The following is a 19,705-nucleotide window of genomic DNA, read 5'->3' as shown; positions in this document are numbered from 1 at the left end:
CTCGGTAATGCCTCGTATCCTATCTTGGCCTCGGGTACGGGCAAGGGTGCTACACCACAACTTGAGAATGGGATCATTGTTGGATGTTAAGTCAATGATATGCTGAAAAGTACCTAACTTGATTACGGAAAATAAAATCGTACGCTGAGTATAACTCAGTGATATTTCTATAATCCAAACAATTAAAACCTGATATAAATAATTAAGATGTAAAAATGAAAATAAGTAATGTTATATAATATATCATGTCAATAATACTAATTTACTTATTCTTTGTTCACATCCAACAAATCTTGCAAGTTCTAATACATGACAATAGCATTTCATAAGGCATTTAATAAATCAATTCATACAATGGTATAATTCATCTCCATTTCCAATTCATGAATTCATTACTCATAATTCATCAATATTTACAACAAAATTTACCATTTCATATTCCATTTCACATCTCATTTCCATTTCCCAATCCTTTGTTATTTCAATATCAAACACATCAATTTTATCATTTATTTTCCCTATTAACACGACTCAGACTTGGATGGATACATGGATCCAACCAACACACCAATTTGGCACCCAGTACCTCATCGGATAAATCCGAAGCAAATAATTTTGCTCAACGCTATAATAAGTTGACACCCAATGTCTCATCGGTTAAACTGAAGCACATTGGCACCCAGTGCCTCATCAACTCGAAGTCGAAGTAATCCCTGTGCTCTTTCTATCCTATGGTATGCCATTTATATCCGACTTAGCCTAAAATAGTTAATAGGGTTTCATTTTACTTTTCAATACAACCAATGTCTCAATTTCATATATGTACATTATCATATAGAAGCATATATTGAAATTGATAGCAACCACATTTTCTCAACACAAATATTCAATTCAACAGTATAAAAATACACCATTTCTCGATATTCATAATTGGATCATTTTAATCATCATTTGATTCAATTCAACCCAAATGCCAAGAGTTCTCACACCAAATACTTACCATACACAAACAATTCAATATACAATAATTCATAATTTAGTTCGGATTATAGAAACACAAACCATATATTCTGAGCTACTCGACGTCAACCTTGTCTTTTCCCTTCTTACTTGAGGATTCCGGAATGATATTCGCTACGGAATAAAATAATTAAAATAGATTAATAATACACAACTCAATTCTCATTAAATTTCAAATTTTACTACATTTGCTTAATCCTCCATTTAGTCCCTAAATCGAGACTAATTTAAGCTCCACATTTAACCTCAAATTTTTATACTAATTCCACTCTAAGATAAATCTCTAAATTTTCAATTCCACCCCTTAATTTCAAAATTTTCATAATTTGGTCTCTATTGCTCAAAATCAATAATTAACTCCACAATTTAGTCATTTTCCACTCCTAACTTAAAAGTCTATCAATTCGATCCCTAAAAATCTAACTAATCAACAATTGTAACATCTTCAATCTTAAACCAAACTAAAAATTATACTAGCTCTAAGTATCAGGATTCCAAAAACGTAAAAAATTACAAGATAAGAGACTAAATTGACTAAAGAATTTAAGATTGAATCCTCAAAATTTTCAATGGTTGTTCGTGCTCTTCTCCCTCCTTAAGCTTTGAAATTTTCCATGCAAAAAGAGAATGAAAGTTTTCTCTATCTTTCATTTTGTTTTCACTACTACTACTACTACTACTACTATTACTACTACTACTACTACTACTACTACTATTATTATTATAACATATAATTAATAATGTAGTTAATAAATTTTAAGGCAACCAACCCACCACCCCCATCAACATTTAATTAGTGGTGTAATTACTATTTTAGTCTCTTAATTAATTTCAATCTATAATTCAACTTTTAGCACTTATGCGATTTAATCCCTGTACCTTAATAACTCCTAATTCATGAAAATTACTTATCCAAAATTTAATTCACCTCTATTATAGCTCCGTAAATATTTTCATAAAATATTATGAAAATATTTATAGGCCTGATTTACAGAAACGGAGTCTCTTAATGATACTTTCCGTCGCCCCTAACTATCGGGTCATTACAAGCTATAGTTTTTTTTATGATTAGTGGTTATTTTGTATCAGGATAAGTATTTTAGCTCTGCATGTTAAATTTTGAATGGGTAAATCTATATATGGTAATTAAACAGTAAGACTGCAAGTATAAGGTTTCTACATGAGATTGATAGCGATTAATATGATAAGTCATTTGTATGTACAAGAGTAGTGAGAGTGAAGTTATGTTTCTAAGCAGTGGTTGCTGTTGGTTCGAGATAGATATTTGGATCTAAAGTTTTGAACTATAGTAAGTAAGAATCAGGTGAGTCTCTACTTTGACTCTTGCATGTATAGTGTTCATACTAAAGTATATCTATATGAAAGTGATCAAATTGGAAACTAGAAATCATGGATAGTATAGTATGAATATGATATGTAACACCCCCTAACCCCAAATGGTCACCAAAATAGGGTTACGAGGCATTATGAGATATATACACTAGCATTTATACAAAACTGAACCATAAATTTTACATTCCAGATCAATTCTTTTCAAATTTCATCATAAAGTCCCTAATATGGGCCTACGAGACCCAATACATGTTTTAGAAGTGGTTCGGGACTAAACTGGCAACTTTGGAACTTTTTTCTTGAAAATAGGGGCACACGCCCGTGTGGCCTGGGACATGGCTGTGTGGCCAGCCCGTGGGGTTCCCATGGCTGTGGGGCCAGGCCGTGGGCAGATCTGACTTACACACATAACTGTGGGAACAGCCCATGTGACATAAACAGAGAGCCACACGGCCTGAGCACACGTCCATGTGACTTGGCCATGTGAAAACATGATTTTTGAATATTTTTAAGCTATTTTCACATGCTAAACACAACTAATTCACACCCAAACATTTACTAATAGTTCTTAAATCAAATATCATTCATTATGCCATTCAAACTTAGCAAATATTCATTCATTCACTTCAATACCTCTTAAGGAATATGTACCACAATTCATATCAAAATTATACTACATTGTCATACTAGTCAAACTCATATAAGTTTAACTTCCAAAATATGTATATTTCATACCATGATTCAACTTTCATGTTTATTCACTATCATGTACAAAATAACACCTTAACAACCTAGGTACATTCCATTTTACCAAAAGAAAAGTATTCACCACTTTGAGTCCGAGATTGGCTTAGATGTTGAGTCCTTAGCTTTCTTCCGTACCTAGTCCTGAGCAGGGAAACATACCGTACGCTGAGTATACACTCAGTGGTATTTCTATAAACTAATACTTAGAACAATAATAAGCCGTATATATGTATTGTAACTAAAAACATTTACTTTCATAATCTTAATAGCTTAATCTCTTGTCTTCATCTTATAGCTCTTAAATGTAATTAAGCAATTCTTTATATATATTTCATATCATTCGATACCTTTTAATAATCATATAACAGTCACAATCATATAATCAATAGCAGTCAGTCTTTGTCTTTAGTACTTTCATTTACCCCTATTAACATAACTCAGACTTGGACGGATACATGGATCCAACCCACACACCGGGGATAATATACAGTGTTTCATCGGTCGAAATTGGAATACACCGTAGGGTAACAGTAACAGTAACAGTAACATTTAGGTACAGAGTACCTCTTCGAAACAAATCTGGAACAGTAACAGTAGTCGACACATATAATGTCTCATCGACACATAGTCGGAATATCCCTTAACACTTCCAATCCTATGGCATGCCAACTATATCCATCTAGCCCGACACTGTTAATAGGGTATTCAAATCATTTCATTTTGATACAGAAACAGTAACAATTTTCATCATTTCATTTATCATACATGCTAACAATTAAAAATAACAATTACTTTTATTAAATTATTAAGCATAGTTTATAGAAATACAAACCGTAATTCTCGAGTTTACTCGATATCCTCATTCACTTTCTCTTTCCTCTTCTTTGACGATATTTCTGGCACTACGTTAGCTATGAGAAATTAAACAATTTAAAAATTATCAACATACTATATCACCTTACACATTTCAATTTCTACACAACTTTTGCTTAAATTCCAATTTAGTCCTATCACCATAACCATTATTTTCTTCAAAATAAATCCTATATTTTCATTCAATTATCACTTTAAACCAATCCAACTCTTAAATTTTTCAGCATAAAACATTAATTCTACAATTTAAACAATTTAGTCCCTACTATAACAAAACTTATATCTATCTTTACAATTTAATCCTTCTCCAACTTCTAACTTAAATTTCTATCAATTAAACCAATAATTATTCCATTCATTCAACTTAATCAACATCTAAAAATTCAATAACTTTCTAAATTTCTACATAATTCAAATAGTATTTCTTCCTAAGATTCCATAGACACCAAAATTACAAGAAAAGGGATTAAAATGACTTATCACTTAAAGCTTGAACTTTAAAACCCTATTTTTCCTTTCTTTTTCTTTCCCTTTTTCTTTCTTTCTTTCCTTGTTCTGTTCGTGCCCTTATTTTTCCTTTTTCTTCATGTTTTTATTTCTTTTATTTATTATAACTATTATATTATATCATTATCATTATTATTATATTTTAAATTATAATTATTATTTCTTAAATATTAAGTAAATACATATATATTCATAAATTTGTACCAATTAAAATAATACACATGTATTTATACTTACCACACACTTGTCACTTAAGGCTTATTTGCTAATTTAATCCCTTGAATTTTCTCTATTCTATAATTAAACTTTTACACTATATTCAATCTAGTCCTTTCATTAAATTAGCCTTAATTCAAGCTAATTCACTTAACCAAAGTCTAATTAACTACACTACTAGCTTCGTAAATATTTCTAATAAATATTTACGAATTCATTTTACGGAAATTATGACTCGAAAATTCAATTTTTCGATGACCTTAAAATTTGGGTCGTTGCATGATACTTATACAACTATAGGAGTAAAGTTATTATTAAATAAGATATAAGTTAGTGTACTTGTAAATAATCTATATGGGATGTATGAAGAGTGTTATGAAACTATGAAATCTTGAGTCTGAGATGTGTTTGGTTCGTAGAGTTGTAAAGTGAGTCAAATCACCGCAGTGGTAAATAATGAAGTCCATTGAGACAGTAAACACAAACTCTGATATGAAACTCTAAAGGAAAAAAGTCTATTACCGTGGCATACTCTGGAAAAAAATTTGTTGTATGGCATTTTATCTAATAGGGTTCTTTACATGTCTCAGGGGGTGATGGGAAAGCCTCACTCAATGTGTAGTTAGCAAATCCATATCATAAACACGATAGGTTTGGGATGCCTATGTGGCATCCTGTCAACCTTTGTGGTGTACTCTGAATGAATCACCTTTATAGTGTACTCTATATAGATGCCATTTCTGGCGTACTCTGTATGGATCACCTTTGTAGCGTACTCTGATTAGATTGCTTTAGAACGAGTTCTGTAATAAAGACTTATGTTGATCGATATATCATTTTTTTTCCTTTGATGTGTTCTATAAAGCCTGCCAAGATAGTAAACAAGAGGTTCTATATGATTGCCTGTATGGCGTGCTTTGCTAGGTGTACGTGGCATGAACTGCCAGGAATGTCTAGTAAAGGTTGAATTTGAATACCTATCTCTGTTGTAAAATATGAGTAAATTCTTTTAGTTCTATATTAAGTAAGGCTAAGATGAGGTATGGATATGTTCTGGGTTAAGAGTGAATAAATCTTAAAGGTTTCCATCAAAAAGAGATATATATCTGTATGTTAAGAAGGGTATCTGTTATGGTGATCTGTAAGTACAGAAGTGAGGGGTATTATATCTTCTTTTAGAATTATTCTGAATCTGAGTTAATGTTATCTTGAGTTATGGGATTCTGGTATAATAAGATATGAAATTCATCAGAATGGTCTTTCAAGTGATTTATCAGTACGATATGTGTGGTACTAAATCAGGGTATGTCTGAGTAGGAATTGATGGTATAAAATTCTATATTGGTATTCACCAATCATATATGTATCGGCCCGAGATAAATGTTAGTGAACAACTATTTGAAATAAGAGTATGAGTTAAGGCAAGGATTATTGGTAGTGGTTTCTGAGGGTATGTTCTATTAAGGAATTATTATGGGACAAGTGATTTATGAAATATTTGGAAGAATTCCTTATTTAGATAAGGAATATTGAGTATAATAAGAGTATGATAGTTGATGTATAATAGAATGATAAACTATGGTGGTATCCGCCGAAATAAATGATGCAAAATAATTGGCTCACAGTAGTTCCTACAAGATTGCAAAATACCCATCAATGTATTGTTATAATGAGCTTACTAAGTACTCATGTACTTACAAGATTTGTTATTGCTTTTTAGGTATTTGAAAGGAAACTTCGCCTAGAGAGACAACGCCAGAAGTTAGTCAAGGTGGTGGCAGAGTGGGCTATTATGCATGAAGTGGAGATTGCGGCGTAGTCTAGGAATACACCCTTCGATTCTGTATTTAATAAACTTCCATTTTGTAAGGTTTTGTCTCGAGTCTATTGTGATAAGATTATTTTAAGTTACTTCCCTTATTTTCATACAATAAATTTCTAATTAAAATGTCAAGTAAAACGCTTAAAGAAATGAGAAATTGTAAATTGTTTTCATTAATGGTTTAGCTTTGTGAAGTAACACCCAAAATTTAGACTTTGTGAATCAGGTCGAGTTTGGGGCGTTACACTTGATCTCTTTAGGATAATATTCATTCTCTCAATATGATCCTATTTTATCTCATGGTAACCATTACATCTTCCTTCATGAAAAGTCAATCACTATCAAATAGTGATCAAGTCATCCATAAAAAAAAAACAGACGACCCGTGGCCACGTTTAATTTTCATCAACCATGTAATGCCAATGAGAGGATATTGTCGAGACCATTTTTTTAAATTTAAAGAAAAATAGGGAATCAACTTTAAAAACGAAAATATGGAGTCGCCACCAATCTTTTTTAATGATGTGTGATTGGATCACCAAGAAGTTTGGTCATTTTAATAAAACATTTTGGCTTACTAAAACAACGATTTTGGTCTATGAAATTTGAGAAAATGGGTTTGGGAGTCGGTTACGTATGAGGAAGGATTAGCACCCTCATTATGTCCAAAATTGGTACCAAATCGATTAGATACTGTCCTTATGTCTAAGGTTTAAAAATGCTTCTGAAATGTGGTTCCTTTTCATAACATTTGAATAACCCGAGTTGGTCATCAAAATTCTCTTGCTTAAGAGGAATATAGCATCACATCCAGCACGATAGGACATGATCCTTTATGCCCTCGAAAACATGATAAATTTCGACTTCCAAAAGTTTATATGTTGAAAACCACAAAAGGATGTCCAATTATTTAGTCCAACGAGAAAATCGAAACCCAGCACAGTACGGCACGACTCCTCGAATTTTTAGTCATTGGACATTTCCTTATTTTACAATTTGGAGAACATGAGTGAAATTCTAAAGGAATTCTCGATTATTTGGAACAAACAGGAGATCGCAACCCAGCACGATAGGGCACGATTCCCCGAATTGCCAAACATCGAACATTACCTTCATTTTGAAGAATTTTTAAAAGCATGAGTGAAATTCCAAAGGAATATTCGATTGTTTTGAACAGACGGGAAATCGCAACCCAACACGATAGGGCACGATTCCCGAATTGCCAAACACCGAGTATTGCCTTCATTTTAACGAATTCTTAAATGAATAATTATAAAAATAGCTTAAAACGTGTTAATGCGATTTGTAATAAAATGAAATTAATCTTAAGGATTTGGACCTTACAAAACCAAATTTCATAAGCCAAGTGGAAAACAATGATATGGGATAATAGACACATATGAGATACAATCAATTAACAAACTAATAATTAAGTATAACTAACCTAAAAAATGTAACCCGATTACAATCATGCATGGGAAATAATTGATATAATAATACAATGATGAAAATAACAATATAACAATTCAATACAACCAAAACAATACACACAATAATATACCACAATAATATACATAGCATGATATAAAATAATCAATGCAAGATGTAAAAAAACAACATAGCAATTAGAAGCCAATGTGCTATAACGATTTTAAAATAATAACGAATAAATTGACACATATTATATAGGTTGACAAATTTGTATAAAAACTAGGGATATATAATTTTGAAATAGATATTATAGAATAAAAGTTTGAATCAAATTGCATGTAAAATATTTTAAACACAAATTCATTTAAAATTGACAATGTACATGACAATTTAAATAATGTATATAATATGAAAGAATAATAAAGATACATGACAAGATATAATACACAAAATAGATTTACAAAACATATATACATAAATAACTTTTTAAAATAAATATTTGTAAAAATATAAAAATACATACAAGCTTAAATTAATTTTATAGTAAATTATATAATAGATTTAAGAACATGCTTATATATATATATAATAAACTAAAAAAACATACTTATATGTACAAAGTGTTTTTTTATGAAATATCTATTTAAAAAATGACCATATACATATAAAAGGAAAATACTTTCAATAACATATACGTCACGAAGTTTTTATTTTTTTAATTTTAAAATGACAACAATGTATAATAAAACATGTTATATATATATGGTTTAAGAATATGTACAAGTAGATTCGAAAGAGAATATGTATATAAAGTAACATGGAATTAATAATTTATGTAGAATAAGAAAACTAAATTAATCATGAATTCCATAGGCATAATAGTACATAAGAATATTCAAATGGAGTATTTATACAAAAATATTTTAAAATAATATGATGAAAAAATTTAAAATAAAGATTTTATGTAAAAGAAGGTGAAATCATCATGAAAACTCAAAAGATGTGCATTTGCATGTATAAAAAAGCGAATTAAAAAAGGAAATGAACTATACAAGTCAAGGAGGTCTAATTAAAATGCAATTAAAATGAATGGGCTAATTTATAAATAAAATGATCTAAAAGTGGACCAAAGTGCGATGCGCGCAAACGTGGAAGGGCTTAAATTGGAAATGTACCAGACCCCAAAACGCAGTGTACAAGCGCGGACTAAAATGAAATAGCGCATAAATTTTTGGGGAAAATTAAAAAAGATAGGATGCCAATAGGAGTCAATTGAGACGCGGCACAAAAGGGAGGGATTAACTGCGCAATTTTCCCATTTGAAGCGTAGAGGCACGGATCCGGGTCCTGGAACGGGTCGACCCGCGGACCCCCTCCCCTAAACGACGCCGTTTTCGGAGCCACTGAATCAGGCTCAAAACGACATTGTATTCAGCCCTTTAAACAGCCTAAAATCTGATGCTTTGGCTATCCAAACCCTAGTCCCCCTTTTCATCAGCCGCACTTCACATTTTCTCCCTCAAAAACACCAGCCCATCGCAAGGTATGGTGACCGACAGTCACAGGCTTCGAAGTATGGCCTATTTTAGCCACAGATTTCCTTTTAACTCCGATTTCGACGAAGTGAAAGGGAATCGACGGCCTAGTAGCGAGGTAAGTCCTCTATTTTATTTCGTTATGCTAAGAAAAAAAACAAAACGAAAAGAAAGAAGGATGAAACTGATTCAAAGAAAAGAAATACAAGACACACGAAATCACCTTTTTTGGGTTGCTTTTTCTTTGTATTCAGTATACGAATAGTGTCTGTAACCTTACAAAATGAGAAAATCTCTTGGCTTTATAGTCGAAGAGATAGAAAAAATAAAAAGGAAATCAAAAAATACAATTTTTGTTCGTATTCGCTGCTGTCGTTTTTCTGTATTTGCAGGTATGAGGTGTGCGTTGGCGTGTGTACAGGAGCTGGTAAGTCGTACGGTGTGAGGGCTGTGCTGGCGTACGGAGGCGCGGGCGTGGCTACTGGAGCGGAGGTGTTGTCCGGTTCTTGGCTGCGACGCACAATCCTAGCTAGGGTTTCTGCCTTGATTTTTGTTTTTGGGCTGTAGGGTATTTGGGTCTAGGTTTTGGGTTGTGTTAGGTTTGGGCTAAGTTTGGTATTAGGTCATTGTATTAACTTTGGGCTTTGGACTGTTATAAAACTGGGCTATTATAATGTTTTTATTGTAATAATTTTTGGATTTGTGCTTATACGGGCCCGGGCTAAATTGGCCGATTACAGATATCATTTACCCACGTTTTGGGATATGAATTCCACTGTTGTGAATGATTCTACATACTCCAAAAGTCGTACACCCAATGCACCAACTTTCAGTTCCTTATCTATTTGAACTCAGGTTTTTACTTACGTCAAAGTGTACGAGTCACGCATACATAGTCCATCATCTACTCAGGATTTAGGTAAGCCATATTATGAACATCACAAGTGGCTCAATCCATAAACAACTTCAGGATCTATTCTTCTTAAGTCATGTCCGTTATACTGTTAGTCCAATCAGTCAAATCTATGTCTCTATCTTCTAGAAGTCATCCTCTCCAATGCCCAAGACAAGGCATCTCCCCAATTGGACTTGATAGATGACATATTAGTCTTTTAATTGGTTTGCTCATTTCCAATTAGACTAAGGACATGTTTAGGTTCGTCTACTAATACAAGCTGTCTTTTCGTACTATGATCCGACCAAGTAATACTGCTTAGTATTAGTTAAACATTTAGACAACCATGTGAGGAAAAACCATGTGAGGAAAATTATACAAATTATACTAATTTAATCAATTAATTTGTTTTATTAACTAATCTCTTCAAAAAAAATACAAGTTTAAATTTATGAAAATACTGCACTTAGGGCACTAGATCCAACATCTAGTACCCTAAGTGCAGTACTTTCGTCTATGTTCACTTATAATTTTTTTCGAACAGATTGGTTAATAAAATTATTCATGAATTACATTAATAACCTTTGTATATTGTCCTCACGTGGTTTTTTCATGTAATGCAAAATAGAAGCAAATATTAGATGAAACACCCCTAACCCGTATTCAACACCGGAATAGGGTTACGGAGCATTACCAGACTTATAACACATATAACCGTACTTTTCTCATGCATTCAATCAATTCATGCAATCATAATTCAATCTCAATCAATTTGTCCCTTATAATAGCCTACGAGGCCTTAAACATGCTTTATGAGCGGTTCGGGACTAAACCGATAACTTATAAAACTTTCAAGAAACTTTGAAAATTTTTCGCAAAACAGAGGACACACGTCCGTGTGGGCAAGTCGTGTGTCTCACACGGCCACTAGACACGCTCGTATCACTGGCTATGTGAAAATAAGGGGTACATACTGACTTGGGTCACACGGCCAACCACACGCCCATGTGTCTAGCCCGTGTGCCCTTCTAAGTGACCACACACTCCTGTATGCCAGGCCGTGTGCTAAGTCGTGCCAAACCTGTAGGGTATACTAACTTGTACAACACAGCCAATCACACTTTCGTGTGTGAGACCATGTGGAGTATACTGACTTTATTTTAATTTCAACACCAAGGGACACACGGCCGTGTAACATGACCATGTGTTACACACAGCTGAAACACACGCCCGTGTCTCTACCCGTGTGGACAAATATAGGCTATTTGCAAAGCCAATATGCCACCCTACTTTTACATACCTGCAAAAGCATAAGTTGCAATATTTTATAACTCAATAAGAAGACAATCCATAACATTTCACACACATATTAAACCAATTAAACTACAATCATTTTCCAGTCATATGCCTATCACATATCAAGACAACATTGCATATTTCTATTTCATTTACTATTTGCCAAAACATACCATATTGAATACTTATACACAACCAAAACATTATACCAAGCTAAGCCAAATCACATGGCTTTATCTTATACCACAGCATGTACCAAAATCACAAGCTCAAGTAACCATAACTATCATCTTTATAACTAGCCTATACATGCCATATTTACATATATCCATAAGTTCAAAGGTACCAATCGGGAACTAGATAGTGTGATGCGTAACTCCAACTTATTCGAATTGAGCGAGCTATCGAACCTCTATAAAACATGGAAAAGAAGTAGACTAAGCTTTATAGCTTAGTAAGCCCGTATAATTCAGAATTTAACTTACCATTTATACATAATCAAACAATTAAACAAAGTATATCAAATTCACTTGCCAAATGCCTATACACAAGCATTCATCAACAAGTTAGTCACATAAGTGCATGTAACCATCCATTATCTCAATTTAATACTCAATACATTGTATTATATCAAATCGATATATCACATACATCACTTGTAACAATTCACTCTCAATCGTATAAACAATAATTCTTTCGATAACAGTAATTCATCCGTATAAACACATAGCTTTTTCACATAACTAATAATAGAATTTATGCACGTTGAACCTATTAAAATTTCAAGGGATACTCGGGTGATATACATTACGTATATAAATCAGTATTCCGTCAATTCATTATCATTTTTGCTTTTTCAAGCTATGATCAGTAAGCTCCTCCTGAGTTGATGGACAGTAAGCTCTATTGAGCTGAAACGATAAGCTCTGACGAGCTAAAAACATTAAGCTCTTACGAGCTGATATATCAGTAAGTTCATAAAGCTATGGTGAGTCCGCAACACATGCAAGATCTCAACCTAAACGGTAACCCTAGTGACTTGTCACTTGTATCCTACGAATTCCTACGATTCAAACAGGGCTCGGTAACCATCAGACTATATCAATAAGGCATTCGTATTTCAAGTATATCAATTATTCAATTATATACATTCATTTCAAATAATTACAAGTATTTAAAAGTTTAATTCTAATTATACGAACTTACCTCGAGTTGCTCAGATGGAAATTATCGACTATTCTTCCACTTTTTCTTTTCCCTGATCTAATACCAATCTCGACTTATCTTGATCTATATATTATCAAAATCAGCTTATTTAATCAACTATTTATTCAATTTAGTCCAAAACACACATTAGGGTTATTTTACCCATTTGCCCCTAAACTTTCACATTTTTACAATTTAGTCATTATCACATAGAATTGCAAATTTATGCAATTTAGTACAAACTCATGCTTAGCCGAATTTAATACATGTTACTAGCAGCCCATATTTTCAATTTATTCACACTTTTACTCACATAATTTTACACTTTCAGAAATTAATCCCTTTTTGACATTTTTGTCAAAAATTACTTTACAAAACTAGTTTATCTATAAAAAAACCTTCATAATCTATCATCAACATCAAACTACTCAAACATTCAACAATGGAACAGGATAAATATTTAACAATTTCAAATTTTAAGGTATTGGCTAGCTAGAATACAAAGCAACAATCTCAAAAACATAAAAATAATTAAAAACGGATCAAAATACATACCCAATTACTTGAATTTTGCTTCGCCGAATGAAGAACCCTATTTTTCTTCTTGTTCTTCTTTTATTTTTAGTTATAAGATGATAATGGAACCTTTAATTAACTTTGTTTTATTTATTTTATGTTTAATAATCAAATTACATAATTAACCTTTAATAATAACCATTTAATACACCTAAAATGTGTCCATATAAGTCCACTAATGTTTCAAATGGTTTAATTACCTCTTAAGGCCACCATATTTAAAAACCAAAGCTATTTACACCTTTAACTAATAAAACACTAATTTTACATTTTATGCAATTAAATCTTTTTTATCGAATTAAGCATTCAAATGATAAAATTATTTCACAAAATTTTCACACCAACATAATATCATTTTGTAAACAATAAAATAAAAATAAAATAATTATTTTGACTTCAGATTTGAGGTTCCGAAGCCATTGTTCTGATTTGACGAAAAACGGGCTATTACATTAGATCATTGGTTGTCTAATGATTAAACTAATACTAAGTGATATTATGTGGTTAAATTGTAATATGGAGAGACAACTTATATTAGTAGACGAACCTAAATAGGTCCTTAGTCTAATCGAAAATGAGTAAACTGATTAAAAGACTAATATGGTGTCTATCAAGTCCAATTAGGGAGATGCCTTGTATTGGGCATCAGAGCAGATGACCCTCAGAATATAGAGACATAGATGTGACTGACTAAATTGGCAGTACATTAGACTAAACCCAAGAAGAATAGGTCCTAAAATCGTTTACAGATTTATTCACTTGTGACAATCAAAGTGTAGCATACCTTATTCTTGAGTGGATGATGGACTATGTATGCATGACTCGTATACTTTAATGTAAGTAAAAGCTTGAGTTCAAATAGATAAGGAACTAAAAGCTGGTATGTTAGGTATACGACTTCTGCATTATGTAATGTCATTCACTCTAGTGGAATTCATAGCACGAGACATGGGTAAATGATATCCTCTCATTGGCATTACATGGTTGATGAAAAGTAAACGTGGTCGCAGGTCGTTTGTCTCTGTCATGAATGACTTGATTACTATTTGGTAGTAATTAAATTTTAATGAAAGAAGATGTAATGGTTACCATGAGATAAAATAGAATCATATTGGGACAATGAATTTATCCTAGAGAGATTAAGGATATCCTATGAGGTGAACACACTTATGACAAGGTCATCGGACAAGCATTGACTGAGTTGCTTTCGTAATGGTATGCCGTTGGGGAGAGCTCAGTCACAATACTATAGTGGAATGACTTCATGACTAAATGAGTTCATAATTAATAGTTGAAAACTTGAAACTTAATTATAAATCATTTGAACCATAATTGCATATGTCTAATTGGTCTCTCCGCTAGCTCGTTGAAACCGGAATTAAATTGCATGTTGAATCAAATGAACAAAAATGAAGATAAATGGTAAAAATGAAAAAATGGGAAACATTTGGGAATGAATGTGGTTATCATAAAAATAAAAATAATCTGGAAATGAATTTATGGCTTTCGAATTAAATGAAATTTAAAAATGGAAATAAATCATTTGGTCATAATGAATCCATTGAATGTAGAAATATTAAATATATTTTCTCATAGATTCTTTTACGATAAATTCGTCATGATTTTAACAGAATTAGAATTGAGTTTAAAAATTACTTAATTAGAAAATTAATTAATTTAATTTAGTATTTTTATAAATAGAAAAATAAATATCGTAAGATTGAATTATAAAGTATTGGGTTAAAAGTTCAAGAAGTACTTGTAATTAGACTTGGTATGAGAAAGGCCCAAATGCCCTCATGTTTAAGAGAGGGACGGTAAAAACTAGTTTATTTAACTAAGGTTTTCACCCCCTATACTCCTAGTCTAGCTAGTTCATTTTTCTATTTGAAATAAGCTTCTACAATGCAACTAGGTTTTCACCTCTTCTCCCTATAAATAGATGGCACCGGTAGGGCTAAAAATAGAAGTCGAATATATTGTTACTCTACTAGAAAATAGTGAGAGTTTATTCTCTAAGTATTAATTCTATTTTTTAGAATAACAACTTTTCCTGAAAACATTTTCAAACATTTGCTTAATACAAAGATATTAATATATGAATATTTTTACTTTCAGTTTGAAAATGGAAAGAACTCTCTTATTGAACATTCTCACTGAATACAAATTGAATGGAAACAACTATAAGGAATGGAAAAGGAACCTGATAATTGTTCTGAGCTGTGAGCAACTTAAAATAGTTCTTAATACTAATGCCCTCTGGCTACTCATGTAACAACCCGTTTTTGGGTCAAACCGGAATAGTGGTTTTGGGACCATAAATTGAAAGTAGAAATATTTCTTTTATTATTTCTTTAAAGTCTACAGCATGATAGAATAAATGTGTGAAAATTTCGTTAAGAAATTTTATCGATTGAGTGCCCAATTTGACTATAAGGACTAAATTGTAATAGGTGCAAAACTCAAATTCTATAAGTTAAAGGTTTCTAATTGTTATGAAGTTTTAATTAGAGGTCCTTAAATGGAAATTAGATCATTATACCTTGGGATAGACAAAAATGGACATGGTTAGGTGAAATTTCAAAGTTATGCATTAAGGGTATTTTAGTAATTTCGCTAATAAGGACAAAATTAACAAATAAAAGATGTCCATCTTCTCAATTTCACCCCCCCATAGCCGAAATTCATAAGAAAGACATAGCTAGGGTTTTGGCCAAGCTTTCAAGCTCGATTGTAAGTCCATTCTTGTCTCGTTTTTAATGATTTTTATATTTTTGAGATCGTTGTAACTTGATTTAGCTATTTCAAGGACTAATTTGAAAGAAAGTTAAAGTCTAAAATTTTACCCATGTTGAATATGTTTGTATTTTGATGTTTGATGGTAGAAAATGCATGTTTGTTGTTAGTTAAACACTGTTTGTAAAGTGATTTTCGATAGAAACGTTAAATATGGACTTATTTGTAAAAGTCTATAAAATCTGTAAAAAAAAGTGTGAATAAATGAAAATTGTGGGTTGTTATGAGTACAAATAATATTTGTCTAGGCTTGGGTTGTGATGAAATTGAAAGAAATTCATTTTACGAGCCAAGGGACTAAATTGTAAAATGTTGAAAAGATAGGGGCAAAAATGTAAATTTTATCATATTGTGTTTTTGGACTTAATTGAATAATTTTATGATTAAATAAGTTAAATGTGGTATTTTAGATCAAGAAAAAAGAAGTTTAGGTCTAGATTGGAGGAAAAACAAAGTAATTGACGAATAAATCACGTTGGCCATTTTTGGAACCGAGGTAAGTTCATATGTTAAATAATTTTTATTATAATTGTATTTTAAATGCTTTAGAATTTCATAACTTGAGTAAATGACTCTACGGACACATTCGACAACGTTTCGGCAAGCGAGAAATCCCAATCGAACCTTAGGAATAGATTAGGATACAAGTGACATGTCACTAGGGTTTTATGTTATGTGATTCGAGTGCTGGTCCTGTATGTCCTACCGGTGGCTGAGTATATCGGCATATGTTGCAGTTACTTGATAGCTTGTGTGAACAGCACCATGTAGCTACGTCTCAATTGAGAGGTTGTGTAAGCAGGCCCGTTGATGGCTCGAGAGCGAGCATATATGTGTTATGAGATAGAGGTAGCAATGGCTACATATGTGACACATTGTGTATGAGATTTCCTGAGTATTTGACATTATTATTCTGAGTGGTTCATTATATATGTCAAAGATGAGAATAAGTATGAAACCATTCGAGTTGGTACAGGTATGTGCTTAAAACTCATGATTATTAAATTCACGAAATGGTGAATTCAAGGTAAGTTTGTGATGGAACGAATTATGGTTATGAGGTTATGGTAAACTACATCGCCTTATATTATATTACTTGAATGTTAAATGTATGGTAAGTCTTGCTTATTACTTTCATACGAGCTTACTAAGCTATATAGCTTACTTCGTTTTACTTTCCATGTTTTATAGTGTCACCAAGCTAACTCGGATTGGAGATCGTCGGAGATCACATCACACTATCAAACTATCATTTTGGGTATCGATGATCTTAACATTTTGAGTATATGGAATGTATAAATACTTGGTCATTTTGTTATATGTGTCGTTATGAATTTGGCCAAATGTATTGGCTTGTAATTGTCAAAGGCTTGATGTGGTATTTGGCCATGTAACTTGGCTCATTTTGGTTGAATTGGTTGTAAGCTTATATATATTTATATATGCATGCATGTGCAATTATCTCTTGTGTGATGTGGTTTATAAATGCTTGGTAAATGGTTGAATGTGGCTTAATGGTTTTGCTGTTGAATGGTTAAGATTGGCTCATTGGTATGCTAAGAAAACTAAGTAAAAATTATGTATGTTATTGGTAGCCATATTGGAACTAGTAGAATGTGAGTTTGGTATGATTTAGTTTTACAAAATATAATGTTGTAAAAATGTTGAGTGTGGATGTTTTGGTCGCCTAAATAAGCCATGATTTATACCATTAAGATTGTGGGTGTGTATGTGCAAATGAGGGTGACAAATGGCTTGGTAAATAGCCTTTATTTTGTCCACACGGGTAGACACACGAGCATGTGTCTAGACCGTGTGTGACACATGGTCTGTCCTATGGGTATATGTTTCGGCCGTGTGTCCCCTATACCTTAATTTTGAGAAACAGAATGCTCAAAATTAAGCACACGGAAAGAGACACGAGGCGTGTGTCCCATCCGTATGAGGGACACGGCCTCAAGCATGGACGTGTATCCTTACCATGTGAAGTCTGCACCTATTTTATGAAAATTAATTAACCACAGAGCCTAGCGCACGAGCGTGTGACTTGGCCATGTGACCTCAATTTGTTCATGCTTTACAAAACAGAGAGTTACACAGGTTAGGGACACGGGCGTGTGTGACCACACGGCCTACCCACACTGGCGTCTCCCAAACCACACGGGCGTGTGAACCCTATACATGGCAAAAATTTCCTAAGTGCTCAGTTTAGTCCCGAACCACTTTTGAAGATGTTTTGAGCCTCGTAGGCTTGTATTAAGGAATTTATAATTGAATATAAGTGGTTTTAATTTGGATGTAAATTTAGGACTCGATTTGTATGTTCCCTTGTGACGTAAGTCTGATACTGCCTCGTACCCTGTTCCGGCACTGAATACGGGTAAAGGGTGTTACAACTCAAGCTGGGGCTAGAAAACGATAGGAAGATTCTAATGAAATAACTCATTGGTATATGATGGAAAGAGTGACCAACACTCTATATAAACAACTATAGAGATGTAAGACTATAAAAACGATTCTAGATAACTTAGAAGACATGTTTGGAGGCCAACCTGCCTTGGCTCAACAATCTGCTATAACTAGCTTAATTAATGCCCAACAAAAGCCCGACACTCCGGTCAAAGACCATATGATCACTTTTATGGGCTACTTTGTCGAGGTTGCGAACAATGAAGCCGATTTGGACCAAAACACCCAAATAAAGATAGTGTTTAAAAGCTTATCCAAAGATTTTGCTGGGTTTTGGGCTGCATATAACCTTGGCAAAAAAACCTAACGCTTACACAACTCATGAAGGAGTTACAATCCTATGAGTTGATGTTGAACGTCAGTTAATCGATTCAAAGAGCATAAGCAAATATAGTTTTTGCTTCTGCCTCAAAAGGGAAGGAAAACGCTCTAAGAAAGACAAGGCTAAGGTCTCTTAACCACCACAAGTGGAAAGGAAAAGAACTAAAAAGCAAAAAGACTTATCTAAGTCTAAATACTTCTTCTGCAGCAAGAAAGGGCACTTCAAGGTAAATTGTAAAGAGTGAAAAGAATACCTAGTTACCAAAGGCAAATGTATGGAACTCTTGATGATAGAAGTTTGTTTAGTGGAAGACTCAATAGATACTGGGTCACTAATTCGAGAGCCACTAATCATGTATATGTTTTGCAGACCGGAATTGGGGCAACTTTGGCAGCTAAAGCAGTGGAATATGTACATCTTTATTTTGATAATTTTAATAAGATTATTTTGAAAGACATTTTCTATGTACCAAGTTTCAAAAGAAACTTGATTTCTATTGCATGTTTATATAAAGACGACTTGACCGTGACTTTTAGTAATGGAATTGTAATATTTAGAAACCACAATCTTATCTATAATAGATGGATACCAAATAATCTTTATTTTATTAAACCAAAGATGTATACACTACTTGAGACTAA

The sequence above is a fragment of the Gossypium arboreum genome, chromosome 10 (genome assembly GCF_025698485.1).
Source record: "Gossypium arboreum isolate Shixiya-1 chromosome 10, ASM2569848v2, whole genome shotgun sequence".
Taxonomy (NCBI): Eukaryota; Viridiplantae; Streptophyta; class Magnoliopsida; order Malvales; family Malvaceae; genus Gossypium; species Gossypium arboreum.
Note: the sequence above shows the minus strand (reverse complement) of the source record.